The 27,203-nt window shown below is 36.7% G+C and overlaps 1 protein-coding gene across 6 annotated transcripts in view; it reads left to right on the plus strand.

The window, feature by feature from the left end:
• large2 (LARGE xylosyl- and glucuronyltransferase 2) overlaps nt 1-27,203 on the plus strand; it is a 73,725-nt gene that overhangs the window by 25,573 nt on the left and 20,949 nt on the right. For 3 of the 6 annotated variants that reach the window (XM_058751978.1, XM_058751979.1, XM_058751981.1), the window contains one exon: nt 831-929. The exons of 1 other annotated variant lie outside the window; for it this stretch is intronic. The gene's annotated coding sequence lies outside the window, so the exon portion shown is untranslated. Of the gene's footprint in view, nt 1-830; nt 930-10,417; nt 10,435-14,545; nt 14,989-27,203 lie in introns of those variants that run through there. 2 more of the 6 variants (XM_058751983.1, XM_058751980.1) reach the window with 2 other exon arrangements.

A 27,203-nucleotide genomic window follows, 5' to 3' on the forward strand; every position in this document is an offset into this window, starting at 1 on the left:
GTATGTAAAAAACATTCTTCAAAATATCTTCTGTGTATTAACAAAGACTATAGACTTTGGTATTAATTATCTTAGCTTAACCAGTAAGACTTCCTTGGTCAGCCTGTTTCATCAATAACAAGCAGGTCAGCTGACTAAGCTTTGCTGGTAAATAGCTTTGCTTTAAGCTAAACCAGCTCTAACCAGCCTAGACCAGCATTCCAACAGTTTCTGTACTGATCACTGTGAATCCCCCCTTTGGTTTTTCGACAAGTGGTCCATCTCCTTATACAGTCTCTCTAGCCTGCACGCTGATCACGCTTTCTCAGCTGGAGCTCTGAGATGTGCTATCCTCAGTTCAACAGGCTCTTGTTGTAGGTAGGAGGACACAATATGTCTCTGCATAGAGAGAAACAGTGAGAGATAAAGCAGGTTTAATTTACAGCCAAACAAACCTGTGAGTCAGAGCGGCGTGATGAAAGGACGACTCCCGCAGAGCACAGATGCTGTATTAACTCATGATTTGTTCACTGCACGGTCCTTGGTTTGACCTTTCTTTAAGTCGACCTCAATCAATATCAATAATCTTACTTGTTAAGTTGCAACCAAACAAACTGAGGTGCGTTAAAAGAACATCTTTAAGTGCTTGAAATGTATCTCTTGATTTGTGACCCATTTTTTAGCTTTTCAGATGTACCGTAGGTGTGTGCGGGAGTGGATACACTGAGTTCACCTTTGCACCCGAGTTACATTGTAGCCTCGTTTTATGTAATATTTCAAGTACAGCAGAAGCTCCATATTTAATGTGGCATATAAGGTTGAAAATCTGTGTTTATTACCTTCTGTTGCAGGTTTCAGAGAGGTTGAAAGTAAAGGTTTTCCAGTGATTACTCAGTCTGGGTCAGCAAACACGTCCCTTCTGCATCATAGAGCTTCCAGAACGCATTCTGGTGAGTCATCATTGGAGGTTTATTTTTCTTATTATCTGAAATATTATTCTGAAGGCCTTTTCCCATAGTTTGTTTCGATGATATAGTGAAGAATCATGTTGTACGCAGGTCAAGCATTGTGAGGTTCAATCACTTAAACTTTGACCCTATTGGCTGCTGACCTTTTGAAGCACAGCCAAAGATTACTGGACAATTTACATAATTACGTGGGCGGTGTTGGCATGAAAAATGAACAAGATGGATGGTGATTGATCCTGTGCATCTAGATACAATAAGGTGCAAACTGCCAATTGGAAAAAATGCTCAAGCCGGGAATTTTTTTGTAGTATTTTGCATTTTTTTAAATTTTTAAAATTTTTATGATTAAATATATATTTTTGTCCTCAAGACAATGGGATTATTTAGCTGTTTACCTTGTATAATTGAGGCAATCAGTGTAACACTGTCATTGTGTCAATCACAGATATGCAAGATCAGCCAGTCTCTTTCTATCTGGAAAATGGCACATGTGAGTAAGAAGGACGGAAACATTGTGCTTCTTACCAACATTTTGTTTGGGTGGCTTACTGTGAGGAATCTTTCCAACCCAGGCTCATGAAAAATAAATTCCAGTGGCAATATTTTTGCAGAAATTATATTTTGTTGCTTCTTGCATATTTAGTGGCAGTTTAAAAGTGAACAGTCCAGTGAGTGGCTGTACAAATTGTCTTTAAAACATGATCGTGCCAACATTTTATTATATTATGCTCTAATGTCTCCCACATTTGGAATGAATCAACTCTACACTGAACCCAACTGATAGTGTTAAAGAAAAAAAATGTGATATAAAAGCACATTTGCTCAAGCAACCATGCCGTTTTGCCTTGATTTTACATGGTTTGGCTTTTCTGTTGAACTGTGTTTCACGGGACTTGTATCCGAGCGCACCGCATCACAAGTGCAGTGCTATACCAGGTGCACTACTGAGCAATTTTACTACATTGGAAAAGACACACATATGGAGCTGGTTATGTGATGCACATTAAAATGTATTAGTTTACAAATCACGCAATATGATAAAAGTGCTTTGAGGTGATACCATAGTATTGTGTAAGGATCCGCAAGGAAATACCTCTTTATTAATCAATAATCTGCCCCAAAATTTGTGAGAAAAGCGATAAAAGTTGGTGTTTAACTACCACGGGTGTTCATTTCAGCTGGACATTTCTTCTGATTGTTAAACTTTTTCAGAAGATATGCAAGTCACATCAGATCTTTTCTTCGGTACACAGTTTGTTTTGATTTTGTAGTTCCTACTAGTTATTTTTAAGTGATATAATTGGCAGTTGCTAATTTTGTATGACACAATGTCAAGGCATATCTTTTTCACTTTCTGCAATCCTTCAGAGCAATTGGCAAGACCCTTTCCTTTCTAAACTCAAACATGTTTACCATTTTTGAAGTCTATGCTCAAGGTTTAATATTCAGACATCTTACTTAGCAGCACTGCCCTGATGTGAACTGCAAAGCTTTTCATGTGGAGGTCAAAGTGGCACATGATGTTTTTGTCGAGAGATGTATTGAAGCTCTGATATGAGTCATGCGAAATACATACAAATGATGGGAAAAAAAGTCACCATGTCAGATCAGCAAATGTTAAATAAAGCTGTTTATTTGTTCAGAATAAAGCTCATCATCATCCGTCCTTAAGTGGTTGTCAGGGAAACAAATCATTGCAATGCTAAAGCCCTAAACAACTCACTTAAATGTTATGTTTTCGCATCTAAAGGGCAGAGATGCACACTTATATACTTTTATATCCACAAACAAACAATCCGTGCAACTAGAACATTTAAGAGGGTGCATTAGCCAAGCTCATGAAATATTGATCGTTACGCATTATTCAGTTTTATCTCTGATAATGGCTTTTGGGTGCTTTGCTATCAGACTCTGTAGAGCATCTGTTAGGTCTCCGGTCAAGCCGTTGCATCTTCTGTATTGGAGTTCAAGTTACATCCGCTTTCAGGAAGAAGTGGATATCTAAATGTTTAGCGCTGATGTATTAGAAGCAGCTGATGGTTCATCTGTCGCAAATGTAGTGTTTGTTTCATCAAAAAGAACACAGTGATTCTTTTTGTGCTGGAACACGACTGATGCTGATGGTTTCTACAGTGTGTAGGCAGGTTGCTAGAGAATTAGCGTGTGTGGAGGTTGTGCAGACCACAACCCACAGGCTGCCCTTGGCTTCGAGGAGGCTGAGAAACAATAAAGGCTCCTGAGAGGGGGCAGAGAACCCTGCTGATGAATGCAGCTTAGACCGGCATGGATTTCCATGCTGGTCCAGTTTGGTCTGTGTGGGTTAGAGCTGGTAATGTGAGATCAACCTCTGAGCAATACCGATTTTCTCTGGGAACCAGAAAGACCTCCAGAAATGACATATTTCACCGGAAAGGCAATGTTGTTTACCTGTACTGTAAAACTTAGTTGGTGAAGCTGGTTTTTCTGAGGCAACTAGAAGTCTTGCTGGTTCCCAGAGGAAAGTGCATAGAGCTTGCTCTTCCATAGCTGAGGAGACTTGCAGTTATTTTTCATGCAAGTACCAACTTTGTCTAAGGTTTATATCTCAAAAATTAAAATAGCCACATCTGAGACAATATTTACATCCTGTAAACTATCAGATTTTTGTTGATAGCACTACCCCATAACCCAACATTTTTTTTTTCTCCCCCACATTTTTTTTTTATCTATTCCATTTTTATGGTTAAATTAAATTGTAGTAATCAAAAACCATGTCTAATTGACTGAAATCATAACATGTTATACAACTTAACAAATTAAAAAAAAAAAAATGAAAAGATTACATTTTTAGGCACCAATGAAATTTGGGCTGTTGCTTTTAAAAAATACTTTTTAGAACATGGATATGCGAGCAGGTCAGAACATATCTGCATTTGTGCAACTTGAGATTGTAGGTGATGCAACTCTATGCTGTCTTAAAGAAAATGTTACAATTGCTCAGGAGACTTGGAGCTCTTTTTCATTCAAGTATCAACTTTATTTCAGGTTCAACCCTAAAATTCCTTAGAAGAAATAAATATAGACACAACTTAAACAGCTTTTACTTAGAGTAGGAGTATAAAGCTATAAAGTTAGCATAGCTCAGATCATTTGGCAAAGACTTGCTTGGAAGAATTTGATGAGAAATATTGTGGAGTTCAATCTCTGAGGAGAAACATATGAGATTATCTGGGGGTTTTCATTTTCTCTCCATTTATTTTCAATTCTGTCTGTGAGAAACTATGAAGATAGTTAAGAAGCTCAGTGAAAACATTACCTCACAAGTTCCTATTGTAGCCTGACTTCATCCTGCTCTGACCTTTCACCTTTCATCATGTGTGAGCCAGCAGACCCTCTTGCTCTCCCACAAGGTGCACAACACATATAAGAAAAGGCCCTCCATAAAATAGACCAAATAAATCATGTTCAATCTCCGAGCCCTTAGGGTTCAAAACAGGATATGCTCTTTTCAGGTGTTTTATAGCCATTTCTTGTTGTTAAAGGAACTTTTATCCCAGCCTCCCGCCGGTACACCCTGTGTTAATACCTGGTGGTGTTCTCTTTCAACGCCGAATTGGATTGCTTAGGCCTTCGGCGACGAAACTCGGATAAGCGTGGCAGATGCAAGCTGTAAAGACTGTCCCAGGGCCGTGCTGGTGTGGAGCAGAGCTGTCTCTGACAGAATGAGAGATTGCAGGAGCTAGTTCAGATGAGCCTACTGGAGATCACTTTGTTTTGAAGGGTGGTGAAGAGGAGGGAAACGCACTGTGATTCATGCTCCCCTAATGGAAAGCTCTCAGTGCCCTGGAGTACACACTTCAGTACAACACACTCCCACTTTCCATCCACAGGAAAAACTCTTCTTGCCCCCTTTAGAAGGTAGAGGAACAGGGATAAAATGCTTTCCTCACATGCAGGCCTCATAAACGCCGCACGATCTTTTGACACCCTGTTAACCCTACCTACTGAAAACAGATAGTGGCCTGCAGGGCTTCTGCTGTCATCCTTTATCATAATTTGATTAAATTTATCACCGTTGGCCTAAAATGCATCTCTGATCAAATTATAGGAGTTCAAATGGAGTGTCTTATGCAAATGACTTCGGTTTGATGAAAAAAGAAACAGAAGCAGATGCCTTTTTAGCCGTACCAGGTCAATTTATGAGGCTTTCAGCCGTGTCTCAGTGGAATGAACGTTCCCTCCTCTTTCACTCACATAATTGAAGAACAAACTCTTTTAAGCATTTGACTGACACATGATCTCTCGAACTCAGTTCTTTGCAGGGGTCTGAGAGGCGTTTGCAAGAATTGTGGCTAAGTGAATGCCTCAGATGAACTCAGACCCCTTTAAAGTGAACTAAACTCCACCATCTCGGGTGATAGTCTGAGTGAAGGTTTGGCTAGTTAGCTTTGCAAGTCCGGTAGATGCCATGACTAATTATGCAGTGAAAAATCATGGTTCTACAAGAGCATTTTAAAAACATTGTACCCTTCTTTCAGTTTTATGCGAATAAATATTTAATGAGATTGAAGAAATTACAACAGCTATATCATATAAAGGATTTTTATGCATTTGGCAGACACTTTCATCCTTGGTGTTGCTGATGTCTTGCCCTGTGCCAGCTTAGCCACAGAAATACATACTGTTGTCGTATTAAAATTATTATTATTATTAAGAAGAAAAATAATCATTAGTATTATTTTATTGGATTATACACATTTTATAGTTATAATAATAAAAACAACAACACAAAATATTATTATTAATATGAATGGGTTATTCTTAATTATATGTCACTGCATTCAGAAGGGCTAATAAATTGTATAAATATAATATAAATATAAATATAATTATATTATAATATAAATATAATTGTAAGTAATTTAAATAACAATAAATCAATAATAATAATAATAATAATAATAATGACAGAAAAAAAATGTAATAATATTTATAAATTCAGTATCGCTTATATAAATTCTAAATATTTATATGCCAATAACAATAAATCAACAGAAATATTTATTTGTATTGATGATGATGATGATTATTATTATTAGTAGTAGTAGTAGTAGTAGTAGTAAAAAAAGGCTGGATTCCAACAAAAAGTAAGAGTTATGGAAAGTTGACTGAGACATAGTCGCAACTACAACGGATGAAAATTAGGTCAGGGACATTAAAAGTGCAAAGAAATGTGGGTTCATGTTTTGGTCCAGTGAATTAGATTATTTTAAAGAAGACTGTATAGTGTCTGTTTTAGTAGCGTTATTTTTTTTTTCCTTGTGTCCTATTTTTTTTAATTACAAAACATATCACGCCCAGTAATGTATCCTCAAACACAAGATGGCATCCAAAAAAGCTTTCATATCTGGTGTTCCTGATAATGCTAACTGGCTCCTGTGAGATCCAGTAAAATCCTTCACGTCTGAGCGGGAGTGTGCTTGTGTGTGTGTGTGTGTCATTGATGGTGAAAGAGAGTTAGAGATGCCGTTTGTAAATGAGAGATGACAGTGTGAGACATGACAGCTCCCTCTCAGTTTTATCCGATTCGTATTTTTTATGTGCAAACAGGCTCATGAATAATGCAAAGGCAGGTTAAATGATGTCACAGATGCAGAACAAGCTCAGTGTTTGTTATTGATATGCATGTGCTGCTTCCGTGAACGTGGGTGTGTTTACTGTGAGGGGAAGTGAGTGCATGAAGCCTCCTGCTATTTTGTGGGCTATGAAACTGGGAGACATGCACGCCTCAGTTGGATAGTGAGAAGATTTAAAGAGAGTTAGTTAGTCTCAGCAGCCAGAGAAGTGGCGTCTCAGTAGATAGATGGTTAGTGAACCCAAGATCTGAGCAAAAACAATATTGGCAGCTTCCGTTCCCCTGCTCACAATCTGCTGTCTATTTACCAAGTTGAAGGCCGGGCTGCCTGCACAAACTCCCAGGTTCAAAACACTGTTGTTATGTAGGATAGCTTTAGCTTTTCTTTGTGGAAAATGTATGCGTAAGAATATAGATTAAGGTCTACTCAGGGCGAGATGGAAAGTCCTCTGACCTTCTGGACTGCCGACTCATTCTTATACAATAGACTTTTTAAACAGCTTGCGAATGTGTCTATCGACTTTCGCTGTGAAGCCCACGTAGCCTGATTGGATCTTGCATAGCACCATCTGGGACCAGAACAAAAGATATTCTGCGTAAGTGGTCGTGATTAATTCTCAGAAGGTCACAGCAGATGTCCAGCAGAGCTACAGCCCTGGACGTGAGGTGTTAGCGCTGTAGACCTTTCAAAGGCCTTCACAGCCACAGTCATATTATGTGTTCAGGTGCTGGTGGTTTGAATCGCTCTCTCAGGCTGCTGTTGAGAACACATCAGAAATCTGCCTCAGATTTAATTTTTCGTTTTGGAAATTGCATGACCATGGGAGCCTGGCCAAGGACCAGCAGACATGAAGTCAGTAGATGTACCTTGCTCAATATGATAGATGGAGATGGTGAGTGTGCATTTGTCATTAGTTATCCTATCCTGATTCACTGGAAAAAACACACCTCTACCTAAATATTTAAAACACCAACAACATTTAATCCTATTCATAAACGTTATGATTACAGGGCAGATTATTAGTTAACTATTTCCCCAGGATAGATGGAACTCTCTGCCATTTATGACAACACTTCACTGCCATTGATGGCAATCCATGTTTTCAGTGTTATATGGTAGGGGGCGCTATTACGCTTCTTCTGAAACGGTACAGAATCTCTGGATCCAAATATGTACACACATGTAAGCTAACAGGATCATCCAACATTCAGCAGCATATAAATCAAATCTGCATAATATTACTGAATCAAATGTCAACTCCACGAAGATGGACTGTGCAAGCTTTGAGGGTGTTGATGGGCATGACTTACTTTATCTATGTTTTGAATTCGATCTAGACGTATCTTTGAGAAAAATGTGATTTACTCAGCTTTTTGTTCAAAATGTTGTTTTTAATTAAACTTACACATATTCAAGTGTTGTTAAAACAAGAACTGTTTTGTTTAAAAGCAGAGACTTCTTTCTTTTGATATATTATACTGTATGCTCAAATATTCTTACAACAAAATATTGTGTGCCATGATTTTTTTGTAAAAATTAAATTTTGTCAAAAATTCTGGTGCTGGCCAGCAATAAAAAAAAAAAAAAATGCTGATACAGAAACAGTTAAATACAGAAATAGTTAAATAGCACCGCAACGTCACCGTAGCGCCATTTTGGAGAGTATCGCTGCACGCAAAATGTGTACACTCTTCCGGGTCAGCTGTGACATAGGGATGCGCTGTTTGCGTTCAAATCAAAGTAAATCCACGTAGAAAACTTATCCTTGTGACACAACTATACTCTCCAAAGTGCCAAATTGTTGAATAAAGTAGTTTTTTGTTTTATTTCCATACAAAAAGTATTCTCATCGCTTCATAACGTTACGGTTGAACCACTGATGGCAGATGGAGTATTATGACGATGTTTTTCATACTTTTCTGGACCTTGACCGTGTCATTTACTTCACAAGCCTCACGGTTTTCATCTAAAATATCTTAAATTGTGTTCCAAATACGAACAAAGCTTTAAAGGGTTTGGAACGACATAGGGGTAAGTGATTAATGACAAAATTTTCATTTTGGGATGGAGTATCCCTTTAATAAAGATTTATTTTTAAACAGTTCCTTGAACAATAATATATTATGAGCTCAAAACACTTTTTGATTCATAAACTAACACATTTTATGCTTGCATTGCATAACAGTTTCCATATGTGTGGTTTTTCTGAAGCAGTAAGCTTGCTCAGAAGCACACCTGGTACAGCACTGTACTTGTGATATGAAGCTTTCAGGTATGAGTCCAATGAAACGTAAATCACAATAAAAGACCTAGAAGAAGGGTGCTAAAATGACGTGGTTGCATCAGCAAATGTGTTTTATCTCATGTTTACTTTCGTTAGCCTTATCGGTTAGGTTTAGGCTCGGCTTTTCCATAGGTGGTATGTTATTTTTGAACACGAAAGAGCAATAACCTTTTAGTGTCATGCACCGGACATGTAATTTACAAACTGCCATGATACATACAACAACCACCATAATAAAACATTGGCAGATTAATGTTTATCTGTCATTTTGTACCACTGACTGGACATTTCGCAATGAAAGTGTTACAAAACATTTAACAAAACAAAACGTAATACAATTTGCAGAACTATCGACACAGTCACATTTATCCATGGGGCCTGGGTTGGATTTTTGAACAAATTTCATTTGATTTCACCTGTCACCATACATACGACAGCTAACCTAATAAATCATTGCCAGATTCACATTTTTTATTTTTTTGGATAAAAATGAACATGCTTTTAATGCCACTCACTGAAAACATGAAAGAAGCAATGCAATATCATTTTGCAGAAATGTCCCACAGGCACATTTTTCTAATGTGCATGGATTACAGTTATTGATACTACGATGCTTCTGACCTCTTTGTCCTCCAGCAATAAGGGTTAAAGGTCACGTGTAGCTAATGAAAGGGATGTTGAGCTAATGGATGGCTTCACCACAGAAATTTCTCACACGCTCAACACCCCTCAGCTTCATATGACCTTTAACCCTTTATTTGCGAGGTGTGAGAAGCTCAGAAGAATCACGGTGCCAATAACTAATAACAGACACTGATAACAACTCTCTCCATCTGTCATACTGAGCGCACGCTCAGCATTTTCATCTCTATCCCTAGCAGGGTTCCCACGGTCATGGAAAAATGGGAAACAACAGGGAATTTTGAAATGGCTTAGAAAGTGTATGGAAGTGAATCATATCTTTAAAAAAAGAACAGTTATGGAAAATAGTCATATGGCAATTTACACAATACAGATTATAAAGCAGCTTCACGGTAATAGTATTAATAACAATAGTATCAATGTTCTTAAATTATGAAACAAACACAATTTTAGCTCTAAAAAGGCAATAGTGTTATTATTCAGCTCAATTTAGTTCGGTGTGGATTCAATTTAGTTCAATGTTATGTCAATGTTAAGATAACAATAATAGTCATATTATTTATTTATTTATTTGCAGTCTCTATAAAATACTTTTTAAATATCCATATCCATTAATCACGACTGAATAATTCATGGAAAATTCTTGGAAGTTCATTAGTCAGTGTGTGGGAACCCTGCACTGGCCAATCAGATGCTAAGCTCACATAATACCTCCCCCCTCACCATGGCAACAAGTTTGGTAACTATGGTCAACCTTTCAAAAAGCGGCCTTCTTAATTAGTGTGATTAGCACAATTAGTAAGAGACACGGGCATAAAGAGGACATTCTTTTCTTTATAATGAAGCCGTTTGCTTAATGCGACGGTTTGTCTCGATTAAGAGTTTAATAAGACTCTGGTATGGACATGTGGGTGTATGAGGAGCTGATTAAATTCACTCAGCGGAGGTAAGATGCTGTCTGTGTTATTTTAGTCATGTCTGAGGTCTCAGATACAGTCGCTTTTAAGGATGCAAGCAGCTGACGCTGCGAATGGGTGGAACTCCATTTAGAAAAGCTGTCTGGAGCCGGAGATTGGAGTGACCGCAGACCGAAGAGAGACAGCACTTAGTAGAGTTTGCTAACCCGAAAGCCAAGCTCTCTTGCTTCTCATCCTGCACTTGTCAGGACTAAATAAATTGTCACTTTTCCATCAGCTTTATGTGTGTGCGTTTGCGTGTGTCAGTATTGATTATTTTCGCTCAACACCTCACGGTCCTCAAGCAATATTCTGTTCCCATCAGCCACTGAGAGTCCAAGCGAAGCACAATGCAGAGACTTTTTGACCTCTTGACCCTTGTAAATCCTCTGCGGTGGCCTAGGTGTTATATTTCTTGTTGTTTTGTCATGTCAAAGCCCTCTGTCCTGACGGCCCTCACGAGTTTGTTCGCAGGAGGATTAGAGAGTGTTTTTACTGCAGGTTGGCATTGTTAACATCATTTCCTACACGAGTCCATGAGTCATAAAATGTGCTGGTGTCTGTATTCCGGCGAGAGAGGAAGACTGATGAACAGAATATAAGTGAAATAGTGAGAAAATTCATACGACAAGTGTCAGGCAGAGTGTTTAGTGGATATAGTAATGGACAACAGAGGAAACTCTCCAGATGATTCAGTGTTTATCCCTCGCACAATGACTAAACCGGAGATTAGTCTTTAAATGCTAAGCTCTGGGTTTCTACAGCTATTATTTTTCAGTGAATTCGTCACAGAGATTGTGATATTGTGTTCACGAGGATTATAAATATGCAGCTGTCGCAGCCATAAACACATATGCACCAACGCGTTGGGTGGTGCCACTCATGCGAGCGATGCAAGTTCAGCTCATGTCATTTCATGATTTATGAGTTATAATGCTTGATTCCCTCCATCATGCTCTGTTTATTCCTTACTATCTGCGAATCCCAAAATTAAAAGAAATCATATTTTGATTACTGAAAATAATCAGTATAATCATGTAATGAGAACTGGAGGTGTAAATATGCTAAACTGCAATGAAAGTAATGGAATGACAATGAGGAAATCTAATATTTTTGCATTGCTACATCATTTTCATGACAACTAAGCCCTAGGCTCAATGAAATCCATTTTATTTATTTACCTCAATTCCATGTTTTCCATTTAACATTTACTGGGTTCAGAATTCATAAAACAAACAATTTATTTAAGTTAAAACCTGTGTATTTTTTCAAGATTCTGTGTTTTATGATTTCATACAAATATTTGATCAAAAACAGTGGTAAATCAAATTAATGAATATGATTTAATTAAGCTTTCAAATGTAATAAATTAAAAATTTTTAACTACTTAAACACTTTTATGCTACAATAGAGGTGTACTGTTTTAATTAAAACATGGACAAAAAAAAATTGTATGATATTGTCTGATATTCCTTTTAAAATAATGTTTTAATAATAAATTATTAATAATAATAATAATACTTTGAGAAGTACAATAGTAATATATTTCTGTGATAATTACTGAACTTTATCAGGTTGTAGAATAATTGTGGAATAATTTAAATGTATAAATCTTTTTAATGTATTTTAATGTCTTTAATATATTCTGATTTAAATAACTCTATTTTATAAAACACTATACAAATTGAAAAATAATATCTAATTATCATTGAAAATTTATATATATATATATATATATATATATATATATATATATATATATATATTGTGAAGTGCAAAAAAACGTTGAAAAACAAAACGTTGAAAAAAAAAAAAAAAAAACGTCACAATGCAAGAAAATGTCAATTTTCCTAAAAGTGGGTTTAATTTTCTTAATTCAAAATCACTTAATTGTTTTTCTTTTTGGATTTCTTGGATAAAATATGAACTGGCCATGTTTTCATTAGGTTCACTCAATATACCTATATAGCTACTGTGTATGGTGATGTGATTCATCAGTTGCAGCCAGTTGCTATAGTGTGCGTTTATTTGTTTGTTTGTGTGTGTGTGTGTGTGTGTGTGTGTGTTTGTGTGTGGCTTAAACAGTTGTTAGAGAAACCCAGTGCTCCTCTTTCTACCAGACCCCTCCTCCTCAAGCACAGGACTCCCCTTGGAGTGATAGATTAGTCTCATCTCCCTCCACGGTGTCTTGGTTTACTGTCACACCTTCCAGTTCCACCCCCAGGCTTCTCCAGTGACCTTTACTTCCTTAACGAGGAAAAAACATGAGGTGTTAACTTATCAAACATTCATTTAACTGTCATCTAATCCACAGTACAAGTGAGGCAGGGCAAAGCTGGTGCAGGTTTATTGTCAAGAAGGAATGACCATCTCTGATAGCCACACTATCTCACAATACCCAATATTGGTGAAAGACTAAATAATAGTGTTGGTGCACCGTAATAGCTCATTTGCAATTAAACTGAGTGGTTTAGTTGATTGGATTAATAGTATTGGCTAATATTTTTGACTATATTACATTATGATGAATAATAAGGAGGTGTCAACTACAATGTTGCAAACTGGTGCAAGTTTAACACTAGCCATTCAAAATGCAAGCAGTGATTGGCAGACATGTTACGTGACATGTGCAGTGTTTGCTTTACATTAACAGCTCCAGCTTCACACATAAGTGATTTTTACACATTGTTTTGTCTTTCTAACAATGTCTTTTAGAGTATAAAACAAGATGTTAAAAACTATCAAAATGGTAACACTTTATTTTAAGGTGACAGTTATACACATTACATGCACTTACTATCTCTAATTTATTTTAATTTGTTACATTCATTATTAACAGAGTTTTAAGTAATTTAATTGATTTTAAATTAAAATGTTATTCATTGTTTCTTTAGCATGTGCAGAACCTCTAAGAGGAAAGAAAAAAAAAATTGATGCATTGCATTTGCTACGTAATGCGTTGTGTTCACCCAATAATTTTGTTTGCGGTTATGAAAATAATATGAGATGAGAGGAAATGAAAAACTATTATACAATATTATTGTAGTATTTTCACTTTTAAAAATGTTACATGCCATTTCATTTATTTGCAATTATTTGTGAAATTTACTAGCAGTCTCTGAGTGAAAATTGTTTCCAAGTAATCCTATGCCACTTTTTCCCTCCAGTGTATTTCAATGCTTTTGCAAGAGAGCACAGAAAAAAATCTCAGTGAATCGCAAGTTTTGCAATCAAACACAAAATTTCTTGGGGCAAATGCAAAAGCACTGAAATACATTTTTGTCAGTCCCACCACATGTTTTTTCTTCACCATATCCCCTTAGGGGCTCCATAGTTTTGCTTTCCCCTCAATATTTTTTTCACCATGACGTTTTCACTGTGAAACGGTGAATGTTCAACCTTGAAATTGCCCCTCCGTGACGCTATTTGCAGCACTTTCCAAATTTTTGCAGGTCAAATAATATGTTGAGCAGTGTGTTAAAACCATGGCAAAAGTCATGTGAAGGGGCCTTTAGATCAACATACACTAATGGACTGCAAAATAAAACCAGGAACATTTTGATTCCATATTATCTTTGTCCAATTTGTTCTTTTGGGATACTAAATATCTTTGAACCTTACAATGTAAGTTCACAGGATGTGTGTAAATCATGGAAACAGTAATTCTCTTAGAAGATACTGAGCAGAGCGTAGAGATGATGTGATTCATTAAGGGACTCTCCAGCTCGTCCGCTGCGATAAGGGCTTCTAATGAGAGCCTGTAGAAATCTGAATGACAAAACAAGCCGTTTCATTGTCTGATAAGAATGCTTGATTACACTCGTCTGGAGCTGCTGTCTGCGAGCGCATGCGTGTGACAATCTGTGCTGCAGGCTCATGTTGCCGGCCAGTGGAGAGCTTCCCAGACTCCTGCATTCCTGCACAACCCATCTTTTGTCATGTAGCAACAGTTATTTGGAAGGTGACACCCTCCCCCCCTCTTTCTCCTAAAGTCCGTGCCAGTCATCTTTCAATAAAGGAAGAGAGGGAGGAACGGAGGAGGAGTGAGAGTGAATGAGCCAGCGGAGGTCAGGGCATTTAGTAAATCAGGTATAGCAGAGGCTCAAAGACGGGTTGAAGGTTTTTCCTTCATGGCAAAGTCAGCGGCTGCGGAGTGAGTTTAAAAGTAATTACAATATACTTTAGAGCGTAAAGAGTGATTTGGAGAAAGACAGAGCAAAAGAGAGAGGCTGAGAGGTGGCTTTGATCCGAACGCGAGACGTAAACCTGCCGTGGCACGCTTGCAGAGAGGTGGAGGGAAAAAGGGAGGAGTTTTTTCTCTCCTTCCTTCTCAGACACACATGAACTGACACAGGTAGAGCAGTTCAAAATTTGCCTCTAGCGATTCATATCAGCCCAAAATCTCATGCATGTCGGGCGCTGTAACTTCATTCAGCTGTCAGACCGTCGTCAAAGCATGCTCAAGCTGCCGGACAGAAGAAGAGAAAGAGAGAGAGAGAGAGAGAGCGAGGGAGAAGGAGAGCCGGCCTTGGCGCTGAGCAGAGGTGAAGATAAGTGTGTTCTTTCTCCCCCTTTCAGCTCTCTGAATGCAGGCTTTGTGTATGTGGCTCCTTTTTCTTGCTCTGTTTTTCTCCCTGGTGATATGAGTCTGTCTTCTATTGTAGTGTGAGGTATTGTCCCACTTTTTCTTCTTTCTCTCCACTGTGTAAAAGTTGCTGTGTTTTTGTGGTGCAGAGATACTTGAGCTTTACAGGATTTTACAGCAGTACAGCTGTGTGTGTGTTTGAGTTTGCTGTCTAATGGGTGTGTGGTGTTTGTTGAGGTGAGGTTCTTTGTGTCTCTGGGGGGGTTGGGTTACTTTAGGCCAGGGACAGCATTATTAGATAAATCATACAAATAATAAAAATGGCAATTATATATACATATATATGCTTTTGAAAGTACGTTATGCTCACCAGGGCTGCATTTATTTTATCAAAAATACAATAATATTGTAAAATATTATTGCAGTGATTATGTGAGACTGATTATGAGACTGTAGTAATGGCTGCTGAAAATTCAGCTTTGCACCGTGGGAATACCTTGAAAAATATATTTAAATAAAAGACTGTTAGAATATTTTGTAATAATATTACTGTTTGACTGTATTTTTGGTCAAATAAATGCAGCCTTGGTGAACATAAGAGACTTGCTTTAAAAACATGAAAAATATTCAAATTAAATCTGAATTATTCCAATCTTTTTGACTGGCAAATATATTCAGGTTAGTCTGTAGTAATTAGTAAATGGCTTTATTTTATTGTATTATAATAATGTGATAAATATGTAAATAAAAACATTTAGAAATCTATGGTATATCCTCATTTAAATAGATGTGTAAGTGTGTGCGTGTGTGTGTGTGTGTGATTACTTGAAGAAAGCAGGTTAGTCTTTAACCCAGTCAGCCTGTGTAACCATTTGAATGGCAAAGGTTCAGAAAATGGCTTAATGATTTACATTTTAATTGTCATTACCTGTGTGGACCTTTGTCATGTGACTTCACACTGGCTTGTTTCACTTAAAAAGAGCTTTGAGGTCAGCCTAGATTTCCTCATTGTGAGAAACAGAGATTGAAATAGAAAACATTTCACAGGAAGCTCATCTTTATCACTTAAGATAAAGTTACACTTCTTCTGTACTCACTCAGCTTAGTTCATCTGAAGTTGATCTGAAATGCCCGTGCTCATCTATTGTTTTGTATTTTAGATACTTTTTTTAAATGAAAAGGAGCTTTTTTTGTGGAAAGAGCTGTTTGCTGATGAACCCTTCAGAGTTGATCAATGTTCCTTTCAGGCACTTCTGATGTTACTTCCATGCAGGCGAAAAAAATGAATGAATGGGCTAAATGAATGGACATCTCTAACTGGAGTCATTGATTTTCAGTATGGGATTGAATCTGGGAGGAATATGCAGCACTGATTAGTTTTCCAGACAAGGGCGCATCCTTGAACAGTACAGAGATTCAAGTTCATAGTGGCTCCTAATGCAATCCGAAAATAATGAGCGTTTCCAAACATACTGAAGCCCACAGAGGTTGATTTTTATTTTTATTTTTTGGCTTGTTTTCTTGAGACCATGAGGAAGATAAGTCATAACAAAAACATAACACATCTTGACCAAACAAAGTCCTTGAGTAATATGAAGAAAAACAACAGTAATTCATGACCTCTATATAACTTAGAAGTAGTAGTCAAAACCTGAAACAGTAGATATACTAAATATTTGCTATAAAAAGTTTGCTATAAAAAGGTATTAAAAGTTTGAGGTCAGTATTTTTTTTTTAATGAATACTAGGATTGATATAGGCTAGGTAAGTCATGTATAAGACATTTATAATATTACATTAAACTATTTTGAACTTTCTATTCATCAAAAAATCCTTTAAAAAATGATATATTCCATAAAATACTAAGCAGCACAACTGTTTTCAGTATTGATAGTTATGTCTTATCACCTCACCTCAAGTTAGATTTCACAATTGCCATACTCTCATACCACTGATAACCTGATTTCACAACGAAATTCCTATTTTCAGTCATTGTCTTTGTTATAAATAGCTAACTTCACACTGTAAAAAAACCCTGACATTTACAGTAAAATACCAGCAGCTGCGGTTGCTAGAACTTTACAGTAAAAAATATGGTAGTAACATTTTAGGTTTTACAGATTTAAATTAAATTCACAGTTATGTATAGTCACACATAGTTCACACAAATACTAAACACCATCACGGTACTGTACAATTTACGGGTCTGTCATTAGAACGGCTGTAACTGTTATCTGAAGCAGCAAGTGCATTACATTATATGCTTTCATCAACTTTTACAGGTTATATAACTTTGATTGTAGCTATATGGGTGCTTAGTTTTTTCTTGTTGTTTAATACACTTGGCCAAAATCTCAAATTAAGCGCTTATGCACAGGATATTTAAAACGTAGCCTACACAAGTATATAGACGGCTCCACTCTTCAAACACACAAACACATTATCCTTTACAGACATAGTGTTTGAGTAAAAAAAAAACCTGTACTATTCAAACATCAATTATTTATTTAGCCTTGCATTGCGAAAAAGCAGAGATCTGTCTCCTCCAGGCTGTGCACGGCGCGTCAATCTGAATGGAGGCGGGGTGAAGTTACGAGGTCTCGCTGAGAGCTTGATGATCCAATGGCGTTACGAAGTTTTACTGACAAGTTATTTTAGTGCTTGTCATTGGTTTACTATTTTTAAAACTCTCTGAATTAAAATAATAAAAATGAATTATAATCGACTCAAGTTTGGATAATTTTTCACAGCACCTGACTGGGCTAGGGTATACGCAAACACTGCCCCTGATTAGATGTAAGATAAAACCCTAATGTACACAACTGACGAGAAAAAATAAGAAGATAAAATTGTTATTTCAACGAAAAAACATCAAATGTCAAATGTGATGCAGGGAACTCTGGGAATGTCAGTTTAAGGTTTTTCACTGTAAATTATACAATGACTTGTTCTTTTTCACTTCCAAAAACGTAATTTTAACAGTGTTTTACTGTAAAAATGCAATGGAATTAGTTATTCAGCATATATAGTACGGAAACTTACTGTTAACCAATTAACAGGTTTTTACTGTAGCATTTTTACATTTTTTACAGTGCACTCTACTGGTGACTGTCATTTATCAGATGATGCTGAATATGCATTGATTATCATAAACTAAATGACATCATAAACTAAATTCCTCCCATTTTAATGCTATAGTTCAAATGGTAAATCATGGCGCTAGTAATGCAAAGGTCATGGGTTTGTTGACAGATGGGCTGATTATAATCAACTTTAGATTGTCCATTTAAAGTTGAAGATGAAGATGGAATCAATTAAAAAGCTTTGTGACATGGCGTGTTGTCCTGCTGGAACTAGCCATCACAATATGGGTACACTGTGGTCACAAAGGGATGGACATGGTCAGAAACAATACTCTGTAGCGTTTAAATGATGCCCAAAGTGTGCCAAGAAAATATCCCTCACACCATTACACTGCCAGCAGTCTGAACTGTTGATGCAAGGCATGATAAATCCATGCTTTCGTGTTGTTTACGCCCAATTCTGACCCAACTCAAGACTCATCAGACCAGGAAACCTTTTTTCAATTTTCTATTGTGCAATTTCGATGAGCCTTTGCAAACTGCAGCCTCAGTTTTCTGTTCTTAGATGACAGGAGTGCCCCCCTTTATTTTTTCTGCTGCTATTGCCCATGCATTGTGCATTCAGAGATGCTCTTCTGCATACCTCGGTTATCAACGAGTGCTTATTTGAGTTAGTGTTGCCTTTCGATCAGTTTGAACCAGTCTGGCTGTTCTCCTCTGACCTCTGGACATTTTTTTGCCCACAGAACTGCCACTCGCTGGATATTTTCTCTTTTTTTTCAGACCATTCTCTGTAAATCCTAGAGATGTTTGTGCATGAAAATCCCAGCAGATCAGCAGTTTCTGAAATACTCAGACCGGCCCGTCTGGCACCAGGAACCATGCCACGTACAAAGTCGCTTAAATCACCTTTTTTCCCCATTCTGATGCTCGGTTTGAACTTCAGCAGATTGTCTTGATGATATCTACATGCCTAAATGCATCGAGTTGCTGCCTCTATCTATCTTTAAAGTTTCTGTCAGTGATTTAAAAATCATCTTCACAGGATTGATAAATTTGGGAAGCTCTGCTCTGCACCATGTGACCTGGTGATGCACAACTAAAGCACAAGTCTTTTTAAAGTACTGGTTGTCTCATGGATGGCAGCTCTTTCTTTCTCATTATCATCTATCACTCTGTCTGTATCTGTACTTCTCTCTCACGCTCACACACACAGACGTATGATTGAGGGTTTGTGGGTTCTTTTGACTATAAGACACTAAGAGATTGAAGCTGATTTGGTTTCCTGGCTTGGAAGAGAGAAAGATTAGCCGGATTTCAGGCCTCAAAGGGACAACTGCAGCATGTGAGGAGATATTAAGTGGAAAGAGAGGGATTGAGCGAGGGAGGGAGAGAGCAGTGTTTTTGAAGATTAGCCCCCTAATGCACTGAGTATCAGACCGGGGGGACGGACTCACACACTGAGACTTTATGAGTGATATCCCAAGATCCCTTGCTGCAAAGCCACTGGAGAGAAGTTCTTAATGGCTGTCAGTTCTCCTCTGGTGGCTTAAAGATGGAAAGAGACATTTCAAACCTGGGTCTGTGCAGTTCAGTCTTCAAACCTTTTGAAGTTCACACACGCCTAGAGATTTTCTGTTGTTAGTTCGGTGTGCTAATGATCAGACACTTGGCATGTCCCTGTTTTGTGGTATTGTATTAAGCCAGCATCCAACAAATCTGTGCTCAGAGAGAAGAGGCAATACGGCAAATTTTACAAATACAAATAATCAGTCCAGCACATACTCGCTGTCTGCTGTCAGCTGTCTTCTAACCAAAAAAAAAACTTCAAAATTGACAGACTGAAATGCTTTGGCAGCAACTCACTTAGGGGCCTTTGTGTTCAAAAACAGCTAGACGGCATGAAACAAAATGGAATAGAATGCAGTGGTTAAACTCCTTTTCACTACTTTTAACACAGCCTCTTTTTAACAGTCAAATACTAGCATATTTAAATCTACAAACAGTTGTAATAAATATTTTTGCACCCTGTATAACCATAACATACTTGACGTTGTCATTATATTTTAGTATAATTTTCTGTTTTTATTTTTATATTTTACATTTTCACTTTCATTTTAGTTGAAGTTTTAGTAATTTATTGTTTTTGTCATTTTATGTATATATTTTTTGGGGGGTTTGGGTATTACTTTGACAGCCATACTGTAAACACTGCAATATCAAATAAGAACACATCTTGTGAAATATTTCATAGTAGCTAGAGGCATTTCAATACAATTATACACACATATATATATATATATATATATATATATATATATATATGTACACGTGTATATATATATGCTACAAGTGCTCTGCTACTAAAGTGAATTTAGGCATCACGACATTGTCATGTACAGTATGAAACTTTTTTTTTTTTTTTGATTGATTGATTGATTTACTAAAGATTCGATTTAAGAGTATTAAATTATTATTAATAATTATTATATTATTATTCATGTTTTCTACCATTAACTTTAAGTGACTGTTAGATGATGGAAAAGGTGATCTAAAATCTGATATTGATACCTGTAAATTAAAAAAATCTCTAATATCAGCCAGTAGCTAATATGGTAAAAATGTATTGGGAAACCCGATGAACAAGGTATCTTAGAAGGCAGTGTTGTATTGCCTGATTAAAATGTGAAAAAAGCTTCCTAGTTAGACACTGGAAATTCAGAACTGCCCGTGAAACACTTTGTGTGCAGGCAGCGCTGAAGTGATTCAGCTTTAATCAAAGAGATCTTGTCCCTGATTATATTCACGATTACAATGTCCCTCATTTAAAAGGGTAAAGTGGCTGTAATTCCAGGCCTTCTCCACAGAGATTCCCTTCCATTTTAATGGCATTATCATACTGTGACAGACCACAGCAGTGGAGCTCTGGTCCCACCTGTGCTGTCCACCAATAGAACATGACAAAGACAGAGCTGAATAGGTGAAATATTCATCTAAATTATGTAAATTATGTAGCAGATGTTGTATACAGTTGTCACAAGAACAATCACTGTAACATGAGGTTACTTTAAGTGCTTTGCTCAAGTCACAATGGTGACAGTTCACAACCTCCATTGTGAGTGTGATATTGCACACGTCAAAGGTAATGCTGAGTAATTTACTATTTACTATACTTACTATTGCCAACAAGAATAATTCAAAATGAAGCCATAAAACACTGATGTTTTGTTACTGAAAGAATCTGCACTTTTAATGAATCAGTTGAGCGAATGATTCAGTGAATCACTCTACAAAGATCAGCTCATTATTGAATGAATCAGCATTTTTTTAACGAGTCAAATGAATGATTCAATGACTCCCTCAAGACGATGGCTGAGCCTGAAATCTCATACTCTAGGTATAGGTGCTTCTTTTGAATTAGTAATTACTTTCTATATTCTATACAGTATGAATGTAATCTGGATATACTAAATTGGTCATTCTCATTGTCATGTGACCTATGGTGTTAGTTGTGTTGCTTCACTGCCATTCACAAAACCGCTCTTGTGGCTTCATGGTGTAGTAAAGTGTCCATTGAATAGTTTTTTTTTTTTTTTGATAGTTTTTGCTTACTGCTTTATCAATACTACATACTAGTCTTTTCACATACTATTGCGCATACTATATAGAGTAGAAGGGAAGTGTGTGATTTTGGATGCAGCCAGTCGCTTCTTCAGTTCCAGAATGAATCAATGTTTTTTGAATAAATTGTGAATGATTCGAATGACTCACTGATAAAGATGGTTGCTTGTCGCCACCTACTGGCATAATATTGTGACTTACCGAATAAGTCAGTTAAAGAGTCACTCTTGGAACTCTGCTCAAGCCAATCAGATTCGAGAACCGAAGTTTGAAAGAAATTATTAATCTATCTCAGCTTTAAACTAAAAACTACACACTTCAGCTTTAAGTATGATCTTATGAACAGCTGGTACAATCCTATCCTGCTCTGTAATCACCACAAAACATAATTTTACACATGTTTTTGCATTTTCTACAAAATAAGCATCTACATGGACATATAGAGGTATGTAAGCTGTTCCAGGACTGCCGACGTGTCCTTTTACACATTTATTGAACTTCTATAGGTTGATAAGGGTAATGTTCAGAGAAGAGGGTGTATGGACAGTTTGTTCACCCTGATCAATACCGGAGTGCACTAAAAGGGGCTCAGTGGTTTAATGTGTGCTGCCCTACTGCAGATGAGATGAGTATGTAGGCTATAAAAGCCAGCGGGGGCTGAGTGTTATGTATAGTATTTCACCTCCCTCCACTACACAACCTCGGTAATTCCTGTTTTACTAGGGCACCTGTCCCTGTAGAGCAGGCTTGCGAGGCTCGTTGCTTGTTCAGCTAAAGATCCTGCTGAAAGCTGCCAGCTAGCCCACCTTGACCCGGCTCGCTCCTTCTCTCTTGCTTTCCTTGTTTCCTTTTTTTACTTTCACGATCACTCTTTCTCTGTCTTTTAATGGATTTGGGTGGAGGCCTTTCACCTCTTAAAAGCCCTGTGTCATAAAGATCCTCTGCAAAGTGACCTATTAAAAAGCATCTTAAACCGAAGCCATAAACTGCGTGCATTTCCTGTTTGGAAAGATTGACCGGGCAGTACAGATTCGGCTGAGGTGGCGTTTTAGTGTTCAGTCTGAGCAAGATTAGGCAGGTTTTGTAATATAAGACACACAATTGAGAGTTAAACCCCAGTATGACCTCAACTCTAAAGCATTTGTGCCATTCTACTCCCAGAAGCATTAGAGACGAGCCCTGAGGTGATGTTGTGTCATCCGTGGTTTCTCCTTATTCTCTCTGTTCGGAGAATATTAACAAGCAGCAGATGAGAGATATGAACAGAGAGATTTATGTGCCGCTGATCAGACCGCCAGCTATGGAAAAGACAAGTTTCAGCTTACCCATGCCAATGCAAACAGAGGAGACTTTCCCCCTCCTGGGTCCTCAAAGCAGATGCCACATCTATTATACTTCAGCAAACAAGTCTGGATATTTTCATCTACTGCACTTCAAGATTTATGAGGTTTTAGATTGGGATTCTTGGAAGAACCCTAAATATGAAGTGAAGTGAATATTTTAACATAAAATACACACCTTCAAAATTATGGAAAAGTCCTGCATTTTTAATGTTATGCTCAGCTCTAATATTTTTTATTTCTCCTTGTGAGTGCAATCTCTATAATTTTTTTAATGGGATGATTATCTATCTAGTAATCATGGTGAACTGGAAATATAATCAAAATTCTTGGGAGAGATGAGTTGAATGAACATTACTGGCTTTGGTGTTAAATCTCACACTTTTTGAGTAATAATTTTAATTTTTATTTACATTGAGCATATTTAATATACATTATATAAACATTATATTTAATGTACATCATGCATTATAGTATAATAATAATAATAATAATAATAATAATAATAATAATACACTCTTAATAATATAGGTACAAATCAATGGTTCCACGATAAACCTTCAACATCCATGGAACTTCTCCATTCCACAGGAGGTTTTTTAAAGTGGAAAAGGGTTCTTTGAGGAACCAAAACAGAGCTTTTCTCTGGCATTGCTGTGAAAACTTCCTTTTGGAGCCTTGATTTTTAATACAATCCAGTGCAATTCCTTTGATTTACCTTATGTATTATTTCCAGTTTTAGAACCAACCAGGTGTAATGAGGGTGAGAGGGGCAATTAACTGTGTTCTGATGACTCCGGTGCTGGCAGCAGTTGAAAGACGTTCTCTAACTGCAAGGGGGCACATAGTGGGAACCTGGCTGTTTGAATTTACGACCAGCTGACCTTTAATGCTGGACGTCCACCACCAGGAGGCCTGTGAAGTCTGAAATTACAGGAGAGGAGGAGAAGGGAGTCCGGTGGGAGAAAAAAAAAAAACATTTAAATGTAATTAGGTGTGCAGTCAGGTAGATGTGTCCAATCACACCATTAAGAGGGAAACAGCCAAAAGTTGTCTTTTTGTATTAGAGTTTAGAATGAATTGGATTATGTATCAGAGTTTAGCCTGTGTATGTGCCCATAATAATCCAGATTTTACCATTTATCAGGGTGTTGTGGGAATGGAACAAAACACAGATGTCCGATGTAATAAGAAGAAATATAAAGTAAGTTTATAAAGCTGGTAATTGTAAATTGATGAGCAGGATTCCAAATGGGGTAAAACAGATGATTTATGCCCACCTGTGGGTGTGTGTTTTATATTAACGTGCTAATATGCCATGTTGCTTGGCAACCGTCAACAGCCGGCAGGCTAATTATCTATACAAATGGTTTATTCTGATTTTTGCCATTAATACATGTCATTATTGAGCTTTTGTGTCTTTTATTATATCGCTGTTGCAGCTCAAGGCCATGTGCATGTGCCAAAGTTCTTCAATTGTAATATTGGTGTTCATGTCAGTTGCATATGTTTAAAAAAAATCATTTCAAACATTTCCAAGCATTTCAAAAACAAACAAAAAAAAAAAAAAAAAAATGTGAGAGAGAGATTTAATGTCAATGTTTATTAAAATATATATATATATCAACCGTCTAATAAATATACTGTATATATAACCATCAAATAAATTGCAACTTAATCTTTTTCAAGGTGAAATTAATTATTCATTCATTCATTCATTCAGGAATTACATCTAACCATGAACAAAAGTGTTCATTCAAAAAGTTTTTTTTTTTTTTTAAGAAATAATAAAATATTAATGTTAAGTACTATTAATTAGACTTATTTTCTTACACACTCTTAAAAATTAAAGTTCCAAAAGGGGAATCACAGTGAAGCCACATAATAACCCTTTTTTGTGCAATCAAAAGGTTTCATTGATCTTAAAGTTTCTTCATGTAACCTTTGATGCCAATGAAGGACCTTTATTTTTATGTTTTAAGAGTGCTGTTTTATGAAAATCCTACCAGGCTTTTTATTCAGAAATTGATGTTGATTCTGAAATATGTGTCATTTACTGTTTGCATGAATAACATATACAAAAAAAAAGTATTAGAAGATCTGGAAACAAAAAATGGGTCACGTAATTGACCCATGGAGATATTTGATGGATGATGACGCAGTTTACAAAAGATCAAAAGAGCCGTGTTGCGCTACTGGTCAATTGTGGGTGACTGAGTTAAACATTATGTACGACTGAAGGAGACAGTCAGTAATTTTTTTTCCAGTTAACCTCTTTGTATCCCTGTCAGTGTGAATTTTGTCTGTGTAATGAAGAGAAGTTTTTAGCGGTGTTGTTGGTTTTAAAAAGGCTGCAGAATGCACTCCAGAAACGGCTGCCTCTTCTGTAGGTTAATTGCCTGAGGTTACGTTTCACAAGGTCCATTAATGAAGGTCGACTGTATGTCTACAGGACTGCAGTCTGTTTATAAAGACCCACCATGTTCGTTAATGCTTTATTCTAACTCATGTAGCATCTTTCAGACTCAAGAAGAGTAGACTTACATGCTGGACTCACTTTTGTAGTTCACATGAAATCATTCCAAACCTTTTCTTCTTTTATCTGTTTTCCCACCAGCCACACATACTTGGCATTCATCCCTAAAGTTTGAGAGAGTGTTTTGCAGCCGAGGCAAGTGTGTGTGTGTGTGTGGGCGGATGTGATCTGGTAACGAGCGGTGGAGAGCTCAGGATGGCCTTGAATGTTCAAGAGAGCCACACATAAAAGACGACTAACAAACAAACAATGAGTCAGGTGATGAAGGCCAACATTTATCAAACAGTTACAGTGGTGACCACACAGAACAGCTCAACACAAGCTCAGAGACAAACAAAACACACTGTCTACACTCACTTTCCACTAGCATTAAAGAGCTTCACGCAGTACAGAAAAGCAGCTGTTTGATGGTAGAGCTCACTGATTAAAGGGTTAGTTCATGAAATTTTGAAATACTGACTTATCTGAGTAAGGTTTTTAAGGCTAGCATTTTATGAAGCCTAAAACAACATTTTGACTATGTTTGTGTATTTTGACGAATTAATTAGAATCTTCGGCTAAAGTATTCACTGAAGGCCGGAGGTATTAGAGGGCGGGCATTATTGTAGAGAGAATTTGATTAGATGAAATAAGTGAGTGCAGGGTGAGTCATCAATATTTTGATTCGTTTTCACAGAGGAATAGACTCTGTTTTAAATACTTTTGGTAGCACTTTACAATACGGGTGCACAAATATGCATTAAATAATGCTTAACTAATGCACAGATAATCATGAGTTAACGTGTAACCTATGATGAACTAAACGATTTATTAATGATTACTGCATCAGCAACTAATGAACAATCAATATGATTCAAAGATTAAGTAATCAATAAATTGTTATCATAATGTATTAACTACATAATAACTTATTTTATTAACTAATGAAGTAAATTCATAATGTTAATTACCACATTGGGTCGAAGCCATGCCTTTAAACTTCCAGTTGTCTGCTTTAATTAATCATTAGCTAATGATTTGCTAAGGGATCATTATGTTATGACTTGACTTGTTGAGGCACATGACTATTAACTAATTGTTAAGTAATATGTCATTGTGGTTATAGATTTTGAATTATTAGTTAGTCTTGTGCCTCAACAAGTAAAGGCACACCATAATGATACCCATGCAAATCATTAGCTAATGATTAATTAAAACTTTAAGTTGAAATGCATGCTTGAACCCATTGTGGTAATTAACATATTAATTTACACTATTAGTTAATATAATAAGTCATTAGGGAATTAATACTTTATGACACATTTAACTAATAACAATTTATTGATTACTTAATCAATTGGTTAAATTTCATTTGCGATGTCGGGTGATGTTGATATTTGTTGTTTTTAGGTTGTGTAACCAAAGTCCTATGTAAAGTCAACGTCAAATTGATGTCAAATACTGACATCAACCCAATTTTCATTCTCAGTTAAAGTGCAATGTCTGTCCGACGTCACGTCCAATGTCAACCTGACGTTATATTGACATTCTGTGCCTGCTGGCATTATACAGATATATGTATAGATATAAACCCACAATACATTATAACTATTGG

Source organism: Onychostoma macrolepis, chromosome 18, assembly GCF_012432095.1.
Source record: "Onychostoma macrolepis isolate SWU-2019 chromosome 18, ASM1243209v1, whole genome shotgun sequence".
NCBI classification, from domain to species: domain Eukaryota; kingdom Metazoa; phylum Chordata; class Actinopteri; order Cypriniformes; family Cyprinidae; genus Onychostoma; species Onychostoma macrolepis.